The following is a 17,823-nucleotide window of genomic DNA, read 5'->3' on the forward strand; positions in this document are numbered from 1 at the left end:
ATTATTTTTTAAATATACTGGACTTTAATATAGTCACTTTAGAAGCTACTTTATATTCAAAGAAGTTGTAGGCTGTCAAGAAACGAACAATGATGAACAACCTGCTTGGCTATTTTAGTGCCGATGAGGTCACTGTGCCGATTTACAGATTCCCGTCACTGCATGACCTACATTCTGTAAGTGCAAATGAATAAACTAGTCATCACTAAATAAACAAGTCAACTAAATGCCGCCATATGATCTGAAATGTTTGTATAAGTGCCTCATTAAGATCAACTAAATGCCACTGTGTTTTCTAAAGTTTTAATGGAAGTTAAATGACTAAACAAGTCATCACAAACTAAACAGATAAACTGAATGTCCCTATATAAACTAAAAGTCTGCATTTAAGTACCATAAATGACTAAACAAGTCAACTAAATGCTGCTGTATGAGAAACCAGACATCTCAAACCAAAGAGGTCAACTAAACATCAATGTATGACCAATGGTCTTAAACAGGTAAATAAATATCATTGTAAAACCAAAAAAAATTTTTATAATCTGCCACAAATGACTGAACTAGTCAAATGTACTTGGTTTAGGTACAAATATCAAATGTGATTTTTATTTTTTTTTTGTCATTTGCACTACCTACAAGTGTGGAGTCAGTAAGAGATTTTTTTTTTTAATTCAGCAATGATGCATTACAATAATCAAACATGACAGTTATACACATTGATATTGGAATAAAAAAATTATATTTCAAATAAACACTGTTATTTTAAACTTTCTATTCACACTTTCCAAAATAATAATAATAATAAAGCAGCACAACTGTTTTCAACATGTTGATAATAATGAGAAAAGTTTCTAACTAACCCCGGTTTTTCTTACATATTGTAGGCTGTTGCTTGCCTTTTAGTGTTAATAAAGGATTTGCAGGTGAAATCTTATTAGTATATTAGTTTCATGTGACACTGAAGACGGGAAAAAAGCTAAACAGTCGTCACAGGAATGAATTAAGTTTTAAAATGGAATACACTTATTTTAAATTGTAACAGTATTTCACAAATGACAGTTTTTTTTTATCAAATAAATTTGGCTTTTGAGTGGTAGTGTAAATGTAGTGTTCAAAAGGGTTGACTTATGACTTAAAGTCTTTATTTGAGTACAACAAATGATGAAACTAGTCATCACAAACCAAACAGGGCAACTAAATGCCACCTTTTTATCCAAAGGTTTTTTTTTTTAAGTGCCAAAAATCAATGAACCAGTCTTTAGAAACTAAACAGGTCAACCAAATGCCACTGTATAACCTAAATATTTTACTTTAAGTGCTTTAAATGATTGAACTAGTTATCGCAAAATAAGGAAACTAGCTAATTGCAACTGTTTTAGCTAATGTTTCAGATTTAGCGCGATAAATGACTGAACTAATCTTAAAGGGTTTGTTCACCCAAAAAGGAAAATTAAGCTGTTTTACTCGTCCCCATGGCATCCTAGTTGTATATGACTTTCTTCTTTCAGATCCAGTCGGAGTTATATAAAAAATTGCCTTCGATCTTTCAAGATGTTTAAAGCCACTCAGCGGGTGTTGCATGCATCGGTCAAAAAGAAGTTGTATAAAAAGTCCCCATCCATACAAAAAAAAAAGTTTCTCACATGGCTCCGGGCGGTGAACAATGGCCTCCTGTGGTGAATTTTTAAGAAAAATTTCCATATTAAAAACGTAATAATCACTTTAATCTAGCTTGCGCTCACTGTTGTAAACAGAAGCAGTTCAGGGCGCATGACGTACCAAGTTTTTTTAACAACAAGGTTGCCAGTTGGCGGAAAACACAGTGTATTTCATTTTATTCATCGCCAAGTGTGCTCGTCCCTGTCGGTGATGTCAATCTGGCAACCTGTGTGGAGGGGCCAGGTAAAAAAAAAAAAAAAAAAAAAAAAACTCTCCAATATTTTGAGTTTGGACTGCAATACCTATTTCAACCAGTCGGAGTCAGTCCTACATACAACACCTTTAAGTAGGCCTACAAAAAATGAGAGAACAAGATATCACAATCTAACAAAATTAACTAAATGCCACCGTTTAAAGCTATAAAAGACTGAAGTAGCCTTAAGAAACTAAAAGGGTCAACTAAATGCCTCCATATGACCATCAAAGTCTTTAAGCACTACAGAACTAAACACAAACCAAAGATGTCAACAAAATATTGTTACATGGCCTACAGTCTTCAAGCCGATTGAACTTGTTATCACAAACTAAACAGGCTAACTACTTTTAAAGTGGCAGAAATGACTAGTAAACACAAACCAAACACCAGAATATGACCTCAACTCTTTATTCAAGAGCCATACAGTAAATGTACGTGTACAGTACGTGTCAAAGTTGAATACTCTGTAATAATGGTTTGCACAGAAGTTTGAGCAATAGTTCTAGTGGTGCTGCCTTAGAACTAAAAAGAAAGAGACAAGCATGAAGACGGCCGATATGGTGCTCCAGAGAGTCAAATTAAACATTGACAGGTTAGCCGAGCGCAGTTTGCTCCGGGTCGCCATATAGCTGATCTGGAGCCCTAAGGGACGCCTTCTCCTCGCACAAATTAATACCTTCGAGAGGCCGACTGAACGCTGGCAATAAACTCATTTGTTCCCCAAATAATGAAGAATGACTGCCCCCCCCCCACCACCACCACTAGTGCTTTGGTCCTCGCCACATCTGTGACTGTTGCCATGGTGACCTGGTCTTACCTCACCGCTTCCCGAAGTGCTCCACGCTCACTCAGAGATGTCATCAAAATTGTTCTCTAGCTTCATGCAGCTCTGTGAGAAAGAGAGAGAGCAAGAGAAATGAGATGACGGAGGAGGTGCTGTTATTTGTTTGGATGTTTGCGTGTGTGCGGTGCATCTAATTGATCGGGGCTGTTACACAGGCTTTGAAAATAATCCACTCAAACATCATCAGTGAGACTGTTCCTCCGCGCTCTCATGCAGATTGTACAGCACTGCCAGGGTTGTGCTGCGTGATTCATCATATGTTACACGGCCAACTCCTGGGTTGGTACGAAATGTTGAAGTGTTCTGGGGCTCGGACTGCAGTTGTCATGGCAATCGCCCCTTTTCTAGCCCCTGACCCCTGAAGGGAGGTGAGGAGTTTGAATGAAACCTGCTGGTACGGGCAAGCAGGTAGTTACAAGGAGACACAATTTTCGCTCCTCAGTACTTTGGATTTAGACCACATTATAAATTCAAGCACAAGTCGCACTGACAAACAAGCATACAAAAAGCAATAGAAAAAACAACCTCCACTCCCAACAGCTGCCTGGATTCCTCCCCCATCAGACTTGAGGGATTTATTGTATATTTTTTTTAATTATCAGCTTTTTTTTTTTCATTTATTATTATTATTATTATTTTTTAAGCTTTTTTTCTGACCTGTGAAACATTTTGAGCTTCAACTAAAATAATGAATTACTATTATTATTATTATTCATAAATTAAAATAATACATATACATAGACACTACTTTTATTTATAAATATATTATTATTATAATTATGATTTATTCATTTAAATAGCACCCTTCATACTTCTTGCTTGCACGAATATTATTATTATTATTTTGTTTTGATATTTTTTTTAAATAGCACCCTTTATACATATCGTTTGCACATTTATTATTATTATTATTATTATTATTATTATTATTATTATTTAGCAGCCTTTATACATATTGCTTTCTTTATTATTAGTAGTAAAATTTTACATATGGTACTTTTATTTATAAATGTATTATTATTATTATTATTTATTTAAATAATATATAAAAACATACATCAGGATCAATCAATCAGTTGAATTTATGATTGTGAAGTAAGCTGTCTACTGGAGGAGCACATGTCTTCCCATCTTATCTACTGCTAGTAGAGTTGGAAACTGACTTCAATCTCAAGCCAAGCGTGATGGTTGGAAAAACATGTAATGCAATTTCACATGCAAACTTGACCGTGAATAATTATTTTATTCATCCAGCTCTCAGGTGACAGTTGGTCCCCATTCAGAACTTGACAGCTCACATCAATCACAACCCTTGAAGAAGTGCTTCTACTCAGTGGAACGAATCCAGGGATTCCTCTGCATTTAAACCTCTACGCAAGGAAAGTCATGTGACTGACAACAGGACTAGCAACGACAAATGTTAGTAATATTGGTCACACTTTATTTTAAGTTCCGATTCTCACCATTAACAAACCATTAACCATGACTTCTGCCACAACAAACTCCTAATTGGCTTCTTATTAATAGTTAGTAAGGTAATGGTTAAGTTTAGGTATTGGGTAGGATTATAGATGTAGAATAAACAACCAAAATGTAAAAAAATATGCATGGTAATAAGCATCTAGTTAATAGTGAGAATGGTCCCTATACTAAATGTTTTTTTTAGTTTGTTTGTTTGGTTTTTTTGACTGTAGATGGTTATGTGAACGTGGTATGAAATCTGTAGTTGAACAAAAACTATGCTTCAAAGAGCGTTCTACTAATAAATCACTTGACTGATGTAAACAGTGCTCATATTTCTACCACGACAGCAGTGAGCTTGTCAGCACTGCTGCTTGAGTCTCCTACAGTAGCGACGGTGGCAGAGCCAGCGTTTGGTGAGGCACGCGGCGGGCACGAGGAGTTTGGAATCTAATAACAGAGCGCATTCGCCCATTCTGACTGACATTCAATTTACATGATTACAGACAAAGTGCAAGTCAGAGATTTTTTTTTTTAATTACATTTCCCTCCCTCATCTTTCCATGCTGCTCTCGTCTAACTGAGTGGCATTAACAAATGTTTTATTTTATGTTGCTCAAACAATAAAAACACAATGATATGGAAATTGATAATTATTGCACTGTCTGAGCTTGTGGGTGACAAGGAAATATTGCATCGGGAAGCAGAGATATTTGGGAAATAATGTGCGTGGGCTCCGCATTCTCAAAGCGCTCTCTCTGCGAGCCAAAGTCTGTAATTTGAATAACTCAATAATGGTGCTCGCACACACATATATATACGATTTACACTGCAAAAATCAAACTTCAGCTCCCTTGACAATCATGAGGGACAAAGAATAGCAAATATTCAAATATGACAATCAATTTAAAGTGGTGGAATATGTTCAGCCGGAGACTGAAATAGCTGGGACCAGAAGCCCATAAGTGCCATACCATAATGCAACTATAAATCTAGAAAAATCCAAATATCCCAATTTGTATCCTAATTAATGCTGCTCCAATGTAAAATAAGCTGAATTGTTCAAATCTACAAAAGGTATATAAAAAATAATAATAATTGTATATATAAAACTAAGTGGTATAGTGTTTTAAAAAGTTTGGGGTCTCTAATTTTTTTTAAGAATTTTCTTTTATTACAGATATTAGGAAGGACATTTAAATGATCTAAAGTGACTTTTATTATGCTACAAAAGACTTCTGTTTCAAATAAATGCTTTTTTCAGTCTTAAAATCTGACAATATTACTGTTTTACAGTAATATTACTGGTTTTTTTTTCTTCTAAAAAGAAATGTAGCCTTAATGAGCATGATACTTTTTTTTAAAAAAAAAAAAGTGAATTTACAAAATAACTACTTATTACATATTAAAAAGCTTTACTAAAAAAAGTGTGTTTTTTTTTTGTTTGTTTGTTTTTTCCCATTCCCATTCACACAGATTCACTTGTTATATCCACACTGGAGGACAAGCAGATTAACAGTCCTCAAGAGATTTAGAAATATTTCTTTAACATAAAGGTGATTAATAAGACTCATTACATGTGGTGGTATGACACGCTCATCAAATCTGTGATATGGTTTTTAAGGGATCCCTATCAATAATAGTTCTCAGCCAAAAAGCTTCAGTAATGACTCCGTCTTCCCTCTCCTCAGATAAAAAAGAAAAAAAAGAAAAGACCCTAAAGACACTGACAAGACGACCAGCTGTATAAGGAAATCTCATTAAAGAAAAAGCATGACAGAAAGCAGCCCGTCCATAGTCTCAACCCATTCAGATGATTCCAGTGCTGTTGGTAGCGCACACACAGCCAGCTGAGCAGGCATAAAAAGCCCTTTGTGTTTTCCTTTATACATTAAGAAGCATGTAAAGCGCAAAAAAAGACTTATTAAGGGTTTCTATTAACATCAAACCCCAACATTGTAATCTCCTCCCCTTCGCCTGAATGGATTAGGTGGTGGATGCGGTGCTCTAATCCATGTAGTGAAGGCTAAATCCTGTGAGGAAAGGAGGAAAGTGTGGCATTATGGGATGGGTGGCATTGGGGGAGGGAGGTTGAGGTATGCATGTTCCAACAGATAAAACGCATTGATCACTGCACCATTTTCTCACCCGAAACTTACGATATCGGCTCAGACGCTGGCGATCGATAGCCATGCTGATCTGTGGCTTGTAGTGCCAGGTAACTAGAGATGAGCTCTCGCACACACTTTAATTCACTGCTTAAGACTAAAGCATGTGCTAAAGTAGCACATTGACTAGGCCATTGCATATTTTGGATGTTGGCCAGCTGGTGTTGGAGTAAAGGTAACTCAATGTCCAAACTAAGTAATGAACATCTAACATACAAAATAGAGAGATAGATAGTAATGAAAGAAGAGATGTATTTCTCATATTAGACTTAAATGACATCAGAATAATAAGACATGGATGGATGGTTGAATGGAATAACAGAACGACAGATAGACAGATTAACAGATCGATATAACAATAGAGGGATGGATGAGAGTATATAACAATTTCTCTCAATGACAGAATGGCCGCATGATAGATAGACGGATGGATGAACACATGGAATATATATATATATATATATATATATATATATATATATATATATATATATATATATATATATATATATATATATATAATCTTAAAGACAGACAGCCAATACAGATAGAACGATAGACAGACAGACAGACTTATATATCTATAAAGACAGACAGACAGTATGGTAGATAAAATGATAGATAGAATGATATAACAAAGGATGGATAGAACTATATAACGATAGACAGACAGACAGACAGACAGACAGACAGACAGACAGACAGACAGACAGACAGATAGATAGATAGATAGATAGATAGATAGATAGATAGATAGATAGATAGAATGACCACATGATCGATAGACGAATGGATGGATGGATGAACAGATGGAACTATATAACAAAATATAGACTCTATAACTAAATATCTATAAAGACAGACAGTATGGATAGAACGATAGACAGAACAATATTTAGAATGACAGACAGACATTAAATAGATAGATAGATAGATAGATAGATAGATAGATAGATAGATAGATAGATAGATAGATAGATAGATAGATGGATATATAGATAGATAGATAGTCTCCATTAGACATCAGAATTCCTAAAAAAGGATGTTTTTTTTTTTTAGTAAAAACATAATTACTTTAAGAGCTTCAAAGAACCCTAATATCACTTAGAAAAAAACTGTTAGCGCTCAAATTGTGGTAATTTGTCCGTAATTTATTCATCTAATGAGTGTGAGGTCGAGACTAGATTCAAGGAAGACGCAGAATGATTGGGTTATAAAGGAAAATCTATTTAAGATATTCAGTTTACACTCCATCTTTGGACCTCAGCGGTGACCTGGCGCGGAACAAGCCAATTTGAATTATTTAACAAATTCCAGAAAGGATTCAAATTAAGTTTTTTCCTCTCCCTTCCATCACTTTCATCATGTCTCATTAAAGCAATTAGCTCTGATGCCTAATAAACTAGAAGCAGTCCCAACTAGAAAGCCCCAGCCAATGACAGGGAACAGAGCTGAGTAATAGAAAGAAGGTCACAAGCTGCATACACAGAGTCATACAGCAATCTGCGTGGTTACAGGGCCTTCCTATCATCCTTTGCCCAGGGTAGATGTTTAAAGGTAAAGGTAGTGCAAATGTGTAGTGAATCAGCATTTCACCAACGAGTCAGGCACACATGACCTCTAAAGAAATGCTAGTACATTTACACTGAATAACATTTGAATTCACCTTGAAAAGCCACACTTTTTTTGTGCGCATTGCTTTCTCCTTTCCACCACCTTTTTTGTCTTGCCTAAAACCAGAATCAAAAAAACACATGAGCTTTCGCATCTGGCAGATTTACCTGCCCTTCACAGAACCTGGGGATCATAATGCAATCTGGAGACTCATTAAATTGGATTAGACTGTACAGACAGATTATTAAAAGAAAACCATCAGTAAACAGTGGCGTTATCTGCAAAAAACAAGGCCACTTCAAGTGTGTTTCCGCTTGTATCTCCGCAGCTGCTGCAAAACTTGGACTTGTCTTTTGTGTGGTAGATTATCTCCAGCCTCAACCTGTGCTATTGAAGCAGAAAGACAAATATTGGTAAGGCTCTGGTCAGCTAATAGCGTCGACTCGAACCGCGTTCCCATACGAGACGTCTCCTGCAGGGAAGTGTAGCCAAATCTCCTCACCGACAGTGTGCTACAGATGCCCTGAGGAAATGTGCAGGCACCTGAGCCCTGACAGACCAAGATAACGGCTGACTACATGCCACCATATTTTCTGGAGAACTCGGAAACTATAGACACACTGCACATTGATGGATTCCTTGTAAAAAACTATGTTTACAGCCCCTCTGGCATCCAGCACAATTCTGCAGGACAATTATGATGCCGCGTCCGAATCGCTACAAAAGTTATTTTAAGGATCACTAAAACGTTCATTGCTTTTTCTTTATGAAGAAGATAACTCTGTGGCAGACGATCCATATGGAAAATCACGAGCGCCTTCACAGACTCTGTGTTCTCTGAACCTCTGATATTTATTGGTGAATTGACTGTGAAAAATGCATTGCATGGAAGCATGTGGAGGCATTAACATTGACTTTGCTGCAAATTCTGATATATAGTGTATGAAAAAAAACACAATTTCCATTTCGTCTCTTGACGCATACGTCAATATGAAAAACAAGTCTTTAAAAAGTAATGCATAAACACTACAGGTGAAAAGATATAATTGAAATAATTAAGATGTAAAATATTTTATGAAAACCATGATACACTACCATTCGAAAGAAAGAAAGAAAGAAAGAACTTTTAATTCAAAGAATCCAGAAAAAAATACCATGGTTTCTACAAAATAATATTAAAGGTTTCGTTCTTCACGATCCCATGTTTCAAACTTCAGTTAGTGTGTAATGTTGTTGTTAGAGTAGAAATAATATCTGTAAAATTCTAAAGCTCAAAGTTCATTGCCAAGCGAGATATTTTATTTAACAGAATTCGCCTACATCGAACGACCAGTTTGGACTACATCCCTCTAGTTCCTGCAGTAATGACGTCACTAAAACAGTTTTTTGACTAACCTCCGCCCACATGAATACACAAAAAAGGGGGCGTGCGTGGTCTTGTTGCGCTCCGATGGAGAAGAGGAAGAGTTGTGTTTGTGTTTGTTGCCATGTCGTCGAAACGCTGTCATTTTCATCTCGGAGTCCAATCATCTTTGTTTGGGCTTCCCAGGGACGCTGTACTTAAGAGATCAATGATTACAATTTACGTTTAACTCAGTTCCCGGAAATTATAATCCACATGTAAAACTATGTGCAGCACATTTTGCTGAAGATGGAGCAGTTCCCTCTTTGTCTGGAGAAGGCGTTGTTTATGGACCATAACCGGTAAGTGTATTTAATTATTTAAGTTGGTGCGTTTAACAATTTCTGTAACTTATTACACAAAGGTCAACGCTGTTTAGCTATGTTAACTAGATTGTAGGGCTGTGCAAAAAATTGAATGTGATTTTCATGCGCATCTCATCAGTGAAAACGCTCCTGTGATTAGAAGTACATCTCCAGCACGTGCGTTCTTTTACTGTCTATGGTTTAGATCAGGATTGCCAGGTTTTCAAAACTAATCCTGCCCACTTGCTTCTCAAAACTAGTCCAAAACTAGGAGGGTAGCGCGCGCTCAGCTGGTGTCGAATCACAACAGAGGAACCGCTGGCACAATCAGAACTCGTTACGTATATCTGAAGGAGGGACTTTATAGAACAAGGAAGTCATCAGCACGTTTTTATGACAGAACAAAACAGCGGTATACAGACAAGTGAATTGTGTGAAAAATACTGTGTTTTTTTACACGCGAAACATGAACACATGTTTTATTTCACACTGTAAACACAATCAAAGCTTTAAAAAAACACAAAAAAACGTGATCTTTAAGCAGCAAAAACTGTTTTTAAAATTGATAATAACAAGAACCATTATTAAGAATTAATCCCAAAAAAATCTGTTTTGCATCACAGGAATAAATTACATAAAAAATACATATTGCAACAAAACAGTTATTTTAAATTGTAACTGTATTTTACAGTATTACTGTGTTTGTTGTATTTATTTGATAAATGCAGTCTTGGTGACCATAAGAGACTTCTTTTCAAAAGCTCCTAATTATCCCAAACTTTTGACCAGTAGTGTATTTGCACAAGCGTAGCGAGGCAAAAGCTACACATGTATACTCCTGATACAGTAAACTCACATGCCATATGTTCAATCTATAGCACAGAGCCTTTATGAATTAAATCAGGCCTGCAATCCATCCCCATTGATTAGAATGATGAATTAGGCAAGTGTACTTAGCAACAGTGCTGTCAGCGGGGAGTTGATAATCTCCCCTACAAAACACCTCCATCTTGTCGTGTCTCCACATCAAACAAGCAGGAGGCTCAGTTGCCTTTAAAAGGACAGATGAGGCATAGCCGCCACCTGCCAAAAAACACAAACCCTTCCGTCGAACGCTGGTCTGGGGAGATATTCGTGAGACTTTGATGGCATGTGCCTGGAATCGTAAGATAATTACGTTTGAGCGACTGTCTGAGCTCGTGTGTTAGTGAGTGCAGCTCACACGTTCTTGTCTTATGATGAAATACCTGCTCGCAGGAAGTCAATAGAGCTGCATGTGTGAGCCTGTATTTAACTGGTATGTTCATTTTAGTATTTTTAGTTTTTAATACACATGCATGCAAGACCTGAATGCAGGCGTTCGATATACTTAATGTGCATACTTGCGTCGCTGTTGTGGTAACAAGGGGACAATAGCGTTACATTTAAAGTTTTCGTAGCTACAAGTGTTTTAGACCTCATACCTAAGCAAACAATGCTTAATATCTTATCTTATTTTAATATGTGCATTTAATGTATTCCATGTTAATCTAATTAGTTCAGCTGCAATCGCAACAAGCAACAGGCAAGTATCTATTTGCTGTATACATAATGAATTAATTTGGGAGCTTGTTTCCACCTCAGAGTAAATAAAAAAAAAAAAAAATATATATATATATATATATATATATATATATATATATATATATATATATATATATATATATATATATATATATATATATATATATATATATATATATATATATAAATGTTTTACTAGTATAAAAATGAAACCATTCATCACTCTGCTTGTCTGGGCGTATTTCACATTAAAAACAAATCTAATTTTGACATTTTACATAATGGATTTATGTGACATTTGCAGCAAGTTTTATTATTTAAATTGATTTAAATTAAAAGTTAAAAGGTTGGTGTTAATTGATAAACAAAAACAGCAGTCTGACAATTTGCAGCTTAGGTCTATTGTAAATATTGTAAATTAGGTCTATTGTATTTATAATTGTAAATGTCATAAATAATGGCTTTCAAATATAAAATTATAATAAAATGCTAAAATGACTATAATAAATCATTTAATTCATTTTAATTTTACAACAATGTTGCAACTACAGCCACTGGTATTGATAATGACAATATAAGTACTGGCAGCCATTGGTATTTTCACTCAAAGTATTGCTAATATTATAATATGCAAAGATTATAATATAATATAATATAATATAATATAATATAATATAATATAATATAATATAATATAATATAATATAATATAATATAATATAATATAATATAATATATGTAATTAAAATATTAAAGACTATCTGAAGGTTTAAGAGAATTTAAGGATGAGAGTTTAAGATGATGTATGTGGACAAATTCAGCTCGAGTTTTTACGGCTGTGGTGCCAAACACAGCTGCCGATTTTTCAACAAGGCCAAACGAAAGGTTAAAAAAGCATCTACCGAAGAAAGCTAAACAGATGGGTCCAGAGCCAGGAAACAGCCCATCTAAATCTGGAAACAACACTAAGTTCCTCTTTCCCCGGCTGATTGGTCAGTGAGAGCCCTATTGAGGGGCAGCTGGAAAGATGAGGGTTGAGGGTGATGGAGGAGACACACTTTTCCAGTGTTTTTTCTCCATTTTCTTGGTCGCGGTAGAGAGGAGCGCAGTGTGAGTCTTGACCCCGAGGATTCAAGGCCAGGATACTCTGAATAGATGGAGAAAGAGAGAGAGAGAGAAAGACAGATAGTCAAGGTGTGCTAAAGTAGTTTCTGATTATGTATAACTTGTCACACACAATGGCTTATGTTTGTGTGTGTGTGTGTGAGTCTGAACACTCCCACTCACATTCTTGTACTTGAACAAATGTGAATCTCGGCAAGGACATTTCCAGCGCTCTGGGAAAATAGCAGGCTTTAAGTTTCACAGCTGAACAATTAAGAGAGTTGTGAGGACGAATCAAAAGCATGCCAACAGGCTGTCTTTAAAGAATCAAGAGTGAGTTTAGCAGATGCTTGTCATTCCTAAACCAACATGCCGCAGCATCGTTTCACACTGGAGAGATGCAGACAGCTGACCTTCAAACTCATACACTTTCAAAATATGCAATTCTTCTGCAAAAACACACACAAGCATTCACACAATATCAGCTTCCCACGCAGCATGTGTATGCAACATCACAAAAGGATTTTAAAGAATTTCAAGAGGGTTATTTAGCTTTGATTGCAAGACAGATTCACAATGACTATTGCTAATAATTAGTATTAGTGATCTGAACAACCCTTAACCCTGAGAATTAAACTTCTGTGTATATGACATATATTTATGTATTATGTGTTAAAATTTGTGTTATTCCTACTGCACAGTGTGTTATTTATTTATTTATTTATTTATTTATTTAGCGATTTCAGAATCCGAATGCAAATAATTTTTTATAGAATATTGTCATTAAAGACATCATTAGATGCTAAACGCAGACATTTAAATGTTCAGACTATGGATGAAAACTGCTATGATTACCTTACTTTCAATGCATACATTTAATTTAAACAATATGTGTACATAATATTCACATATGTAGTTCACATAGGGGACGTATTGTATTAGCCCTACAGTTACAGCATGAAATACTATTCAAATCTTATTATTATCATCATTTTGCATAACATTTATTTTCTCACAATTCTGACCATTTTTCTTGCAAATGCAAGTTTATATCTCCTAGTTCGGACTTTTTAACTTTTTTTACGCAACAATAACAACTTTGTCAATTCTGAAAAAAAAAAAACAGAAGTGTGGAATATAAACTCGATTCTAAGCAGAGGGGGAAAGAAAGAATGACGAGCTGTATTAGGTCAGAATTGTAAAATATAAACTCAACTTTTTTTACTTTAACTTTTTTATTATTTTATTCCACGGCTTCCATAGACTGCTACTTGAAAACTGTAATTTTCTGCCACCAGATAGGCTCCACCCACACACAAAAAAACTGTTTGCAAACACCGAATTTATCTATTAGCAACTGCACAGCAACTCTACTTCAACATCCACACTATCCTAACAACCTCAGAAACTAAATGAAAACTATTCAGAACCAAAGTCCTTTTAAGACAAGTCATGTCACTCGGCGGCCGTCTTTGAACAGTCTCTTGGGCATGCAAGTAACTCCTGTCTCTTTGAATGCCGAAACATCAAATTCTCCAAAACTGTTCACTAAGCTTACAATTAAATTTCATTTATTTCAATATCAATAAATTTCAATATGTTCGGGATATTTACAATACAGCACCTTATTGCTTTATATATATATATATATATATATATATATATATTAGGGGTGTCACGATTTCAATTTTAAATCGAAATCGATCGAAATTAAGTCACAGTCTCAAACTTCGAATTAAAAAATGGAATCATCGATGCTGCCACGTCCCGATGTTGTGTCTGGTTACTTGCCAAGCGGAAAAAAACACGTGTGTTGAAGTGCTGCGAGTCAACCTCCTCTAACAGCCACTCAAAAGATAGCATGGCAACTGCAGATGCAGAAGACCCATCGACAGAACTCGAATCCCCCCCTCTTTCAAAAAAACAACAGTTTGCAAGCTGTGCTATGTGCGTGTACCATATTCTCTCACTGGCAGCACGACTAACATGGCAGGGCATCTCCGCAGGCACCACAAAAACATAGATTTATCTGTTAAACCAACAACTAGCTACACAAACTACTCTTCCGTCTTCATTTGGAATTAAACTTCCAAGCAACTCAACTCGTGCAAATGCAATTACGTGTGCGGTAGGAGTATTCATAGCCGCGGACATGCGACCTTATTCGGTGGTGGAAAACTCCGGTTTTAGGCATTTAATTAGCGTGCTGGAGCCACGTGCTATGAAATCCCAAGTAGATTAGCGTGCTATGAAATCCAAAGTAGAACGCATCTCACAGCTACGGTGATTCACTCCATGTACAATAATGTAAAAGAGAAAGTTATTGAAGGTCTGAGCAGCGCACATTTAGTTGCCTTGACTACAGATTGCGAATCGAGAATCGAATCGAACCGTGACCTTAGAATCGAAAATGCAATCGAATCGAGGATTTGAAGAATCGTGACACCCCTAATATATATATATATATATATATATATATTAATGGTGGGCCGTTATCGGCGTTAAAGTGCTGCATTAACGTGAGACTCTTATCGGGTGATAAGCTTTCTCAAGCAATTTGTGATGCATTTAGGAAACAGGAGATGAGTTCCCTGTCTAATGCACCACCTGTCTTGAGAAACCGTTCTCAAAGACTTAACGTTACTTTTAGTCATTATTTTATTTGGGTAGCACACATATTCTGAACGCCTTCATCAGAATTTAAATGAGCCAATTTAATCTAGATTAATCTCGATTAATTCCGAGATTACAGAGAGATTTATCTAGATTAAAAAAAACTGATCTATGCCCACCACTAATATACATATATATATATATATATATATATATATATATATATATACAGCATTACTGTATAATGCTGTATATGTTTGTAAAATGGCACAACTTTACACTCTACATCAGACATCAGTCAGTAAAGACTTATAATATGATATTAAGATAATCAAGTATTATTTAATGATAGAACTTTAGTAATTACAATTAAAAAGTGTACAAATATATCTGTGCTAAACTTATACTTAGCCTCTAAAACCAGAGAATTTATTAGCCATTGTCTAATATTAGACATCATTTAGTCGCCCAGAGTGAAGATTTAGTCGCATATGCAAGTGATTTTTTTGCAATGTAGAAGGTTGACAACATTACTGCAACTACCCACAGCACCTAGCAACCACATAGTAACAATATAGCAGAAACTGGTTAATGTGCACGCTGTGGGTTATTGCAGTAATGTTTTTATATTGTGAATAAAGTGTTCTAATCCACATTTCCTACTATGTACAGGAATCTCCACTCAACAGCAAATGCTGCTACAAAACCTGTCATGACACGTGAGGAGAAAGACAGACAATACTGTAAATATGACATTTTTTCTCTCTTTCTTTCCTGTAGATGACAGGTGTAGTTGAGGCTCTCAGAGTGGCCGGGGTCTACCTGAGGCCACTTCCCTTTAATCAAAGCTGAGTGTCTCTCTGCGCCCCCTCTCCAGTGTCTCCCCTCTCGTCCTGACAACAAACACACAGGCTCACACCTCTCCATTACAATCAGGACTGACCCACTCAGCGCCAGAGACCAAGTGCTCCTGCAGGCTAGCGGCCAAACCAATCCGTAATCACATCCCGTCTCAGTTCAACACATTCATTCAGATGCCTGTATGAAAACACACAATTGTGGCTTTGTGATTTTTGATTGGAAGTTTGAAGCTTTTGTACAAGAGATGAAACATGATCGTACAATGGTTGATTTTTATAAATGGTTAATGCAACAAGTTGCTAGGCAATCATAAACATCCTCCATGACAAAAATGTAATGTCAATATATAGCGCACATTTTCAGTTTAAAAAAAATATAATTAACTGTTTGCTATTTTAATTTATTTTAAAATGCAATTTATTAAATTATCAGCAGGCATTACTCCAGTCTTCAGAGCCACACGATTCTTCAGAAATTATTCTATTATGATAATTTGCTTAACATTTCTTAATATTATCAATGCTTAAAAAAGCTTGTGCTGCTTTATAATTTTGTTATATTTATTATATTATATTACATTTTTATGGAAACCATGATACACTACCTTTTTCAGGATTCTTTGAGGAAAGAAGGTTAAATAGAACTGAATTCATTTAAAACAGAAATAGAAAACATATGTAAATGTCCATATATGAACAAAATTATTTTAAACGGTGGTGGTACAGCACATAATGTGTATTTATTACTCTGTGCTTTTATTCATTTTATAGTTTTAAGGCCCCATTGATGATGTGATTTCCCTTAAATGTTTCCCATTTAATTGTTTTGAAGGCACCACAAAGCAACATTCTCTTTTTCAAGTTCCTCAGTCACTTTGAGATATTTTTCTTTCTCTTTTCAACCTTTCCCAACAACATCGGCGACCAACCGTAATTAGTGTCCCGCAGGCAATGTGACAGCACATGAAGCTCCGTCTTTTAATATTTTCACAGTAGGCAAGATGAAAGTCTATTTCATACAGAGGTATGAGATGTTAAAAGGGCCTGCAGACGTTGGGTAACCCGCCTCTCTCCCGCGGCGCTTGACTCTAGCGCCTCTACAAACGTCCCGCTCTTCCTAAAGCCAGACATCAGCCTATTAATATTTTAATTTCACACCTAATAAAATGTAGTTAAAGCACTGTGTGAGATACAGGCCGAAACAATAAAAATCCACCTCTTCGGGTTTTATAGTGTGATACAGACAACATTACTTATCCGTTTTCATATAGAGTGCGGAAGGAAAGCTAATATGTTCTTTGGGGCCAAGCCTGTAGGTAAACCTGGAGCTAATAACAAGATTGATCTACGAAGGAGAAATCCTAACAGGATTCGGGATCTGTAATCAGCCCGGGGCAGCAGTGACACAAAAACAACTAACCTCCACGTATCTAACTACTCCAGTTTGTCCTTCATGTTCGTCCTGTGGCACATTCCTCAGGTTCAAAAGCAGGCTTGCGATAGATATACAGTGTTTGTTTCAGGTGGTCTCAAAGATTTTAAATGTTCAAATACAATTAGCAGCTGCTGGCCAATGGGAGGACAGGACACAGGGAAGTCTATGCTTTATTAATTGGGTTGGAGTTTGGTGAATAAAGGCCTCATGTAATTAATCCATGCATTTTTGTAAGAAAAATATCCATATTTCAAACGTAATAAACACTTTTCTCTCACTTACGCTTTCTGTCATACGCGGAAGCCATTCTGGTGGATGACGCAACAGGTATGCGCAGCACGCGTGCCTCTGGGATATACTAGTCTCCCCAGTTTATTTAAAGGAGCAAAGGAAGAAAAGTTTCCTTACTTTAGCAAAGAAAAGCCAGTCTCTTCTTGGTTTATATCGAAAATCCATTTTCTTTTACGAATCCTCGGTTTGTACTTCTAATTCGTGAGCAGTGATACTAATAATGCAATGCCAATGTGCTACACACTTTT

The 17,823-nt window shown here is 35.9% G+C and overlaps 1 long non-coding RNA gene across 1 annotated transcript in view; it reads right to left on the reverse strand.

The window, feature by feature from the left end:
• LOC113042523 (uncharacterized) overlaps nucleotides 1-17,823 on the reverse strand; it is a 59,033-nt gene that overhangs the window by 26,110 nt on the left and 15,100 nt on the right. The window contains exon 2 of the long non-coding RNA XR_003275589.1: nucleotides 2,733-2,804. This is a non-coding gene — a long non-coding RNA (uncharacterized LOC113042523). The remainder of the gene's footprint in view (nucleotides 1-2,732; nucleotides 2,805-17,823) is intronic.

The sequence above is a fragment of the Carassius auratus genome, chromosome 24 (assembly GCF_003368295.1).
Source record: "Carassius auratus strain Wakin chromosome 24, ASM336829v1, whole genome shotgun sequence".
In the NCBI taxonomy this organism is placed as follows: Eukaryota; Metazoa; Chordata; class Actinopteri; order Cypriniformes; family Cyprinidae; genus Carassius; species Carassius auratus.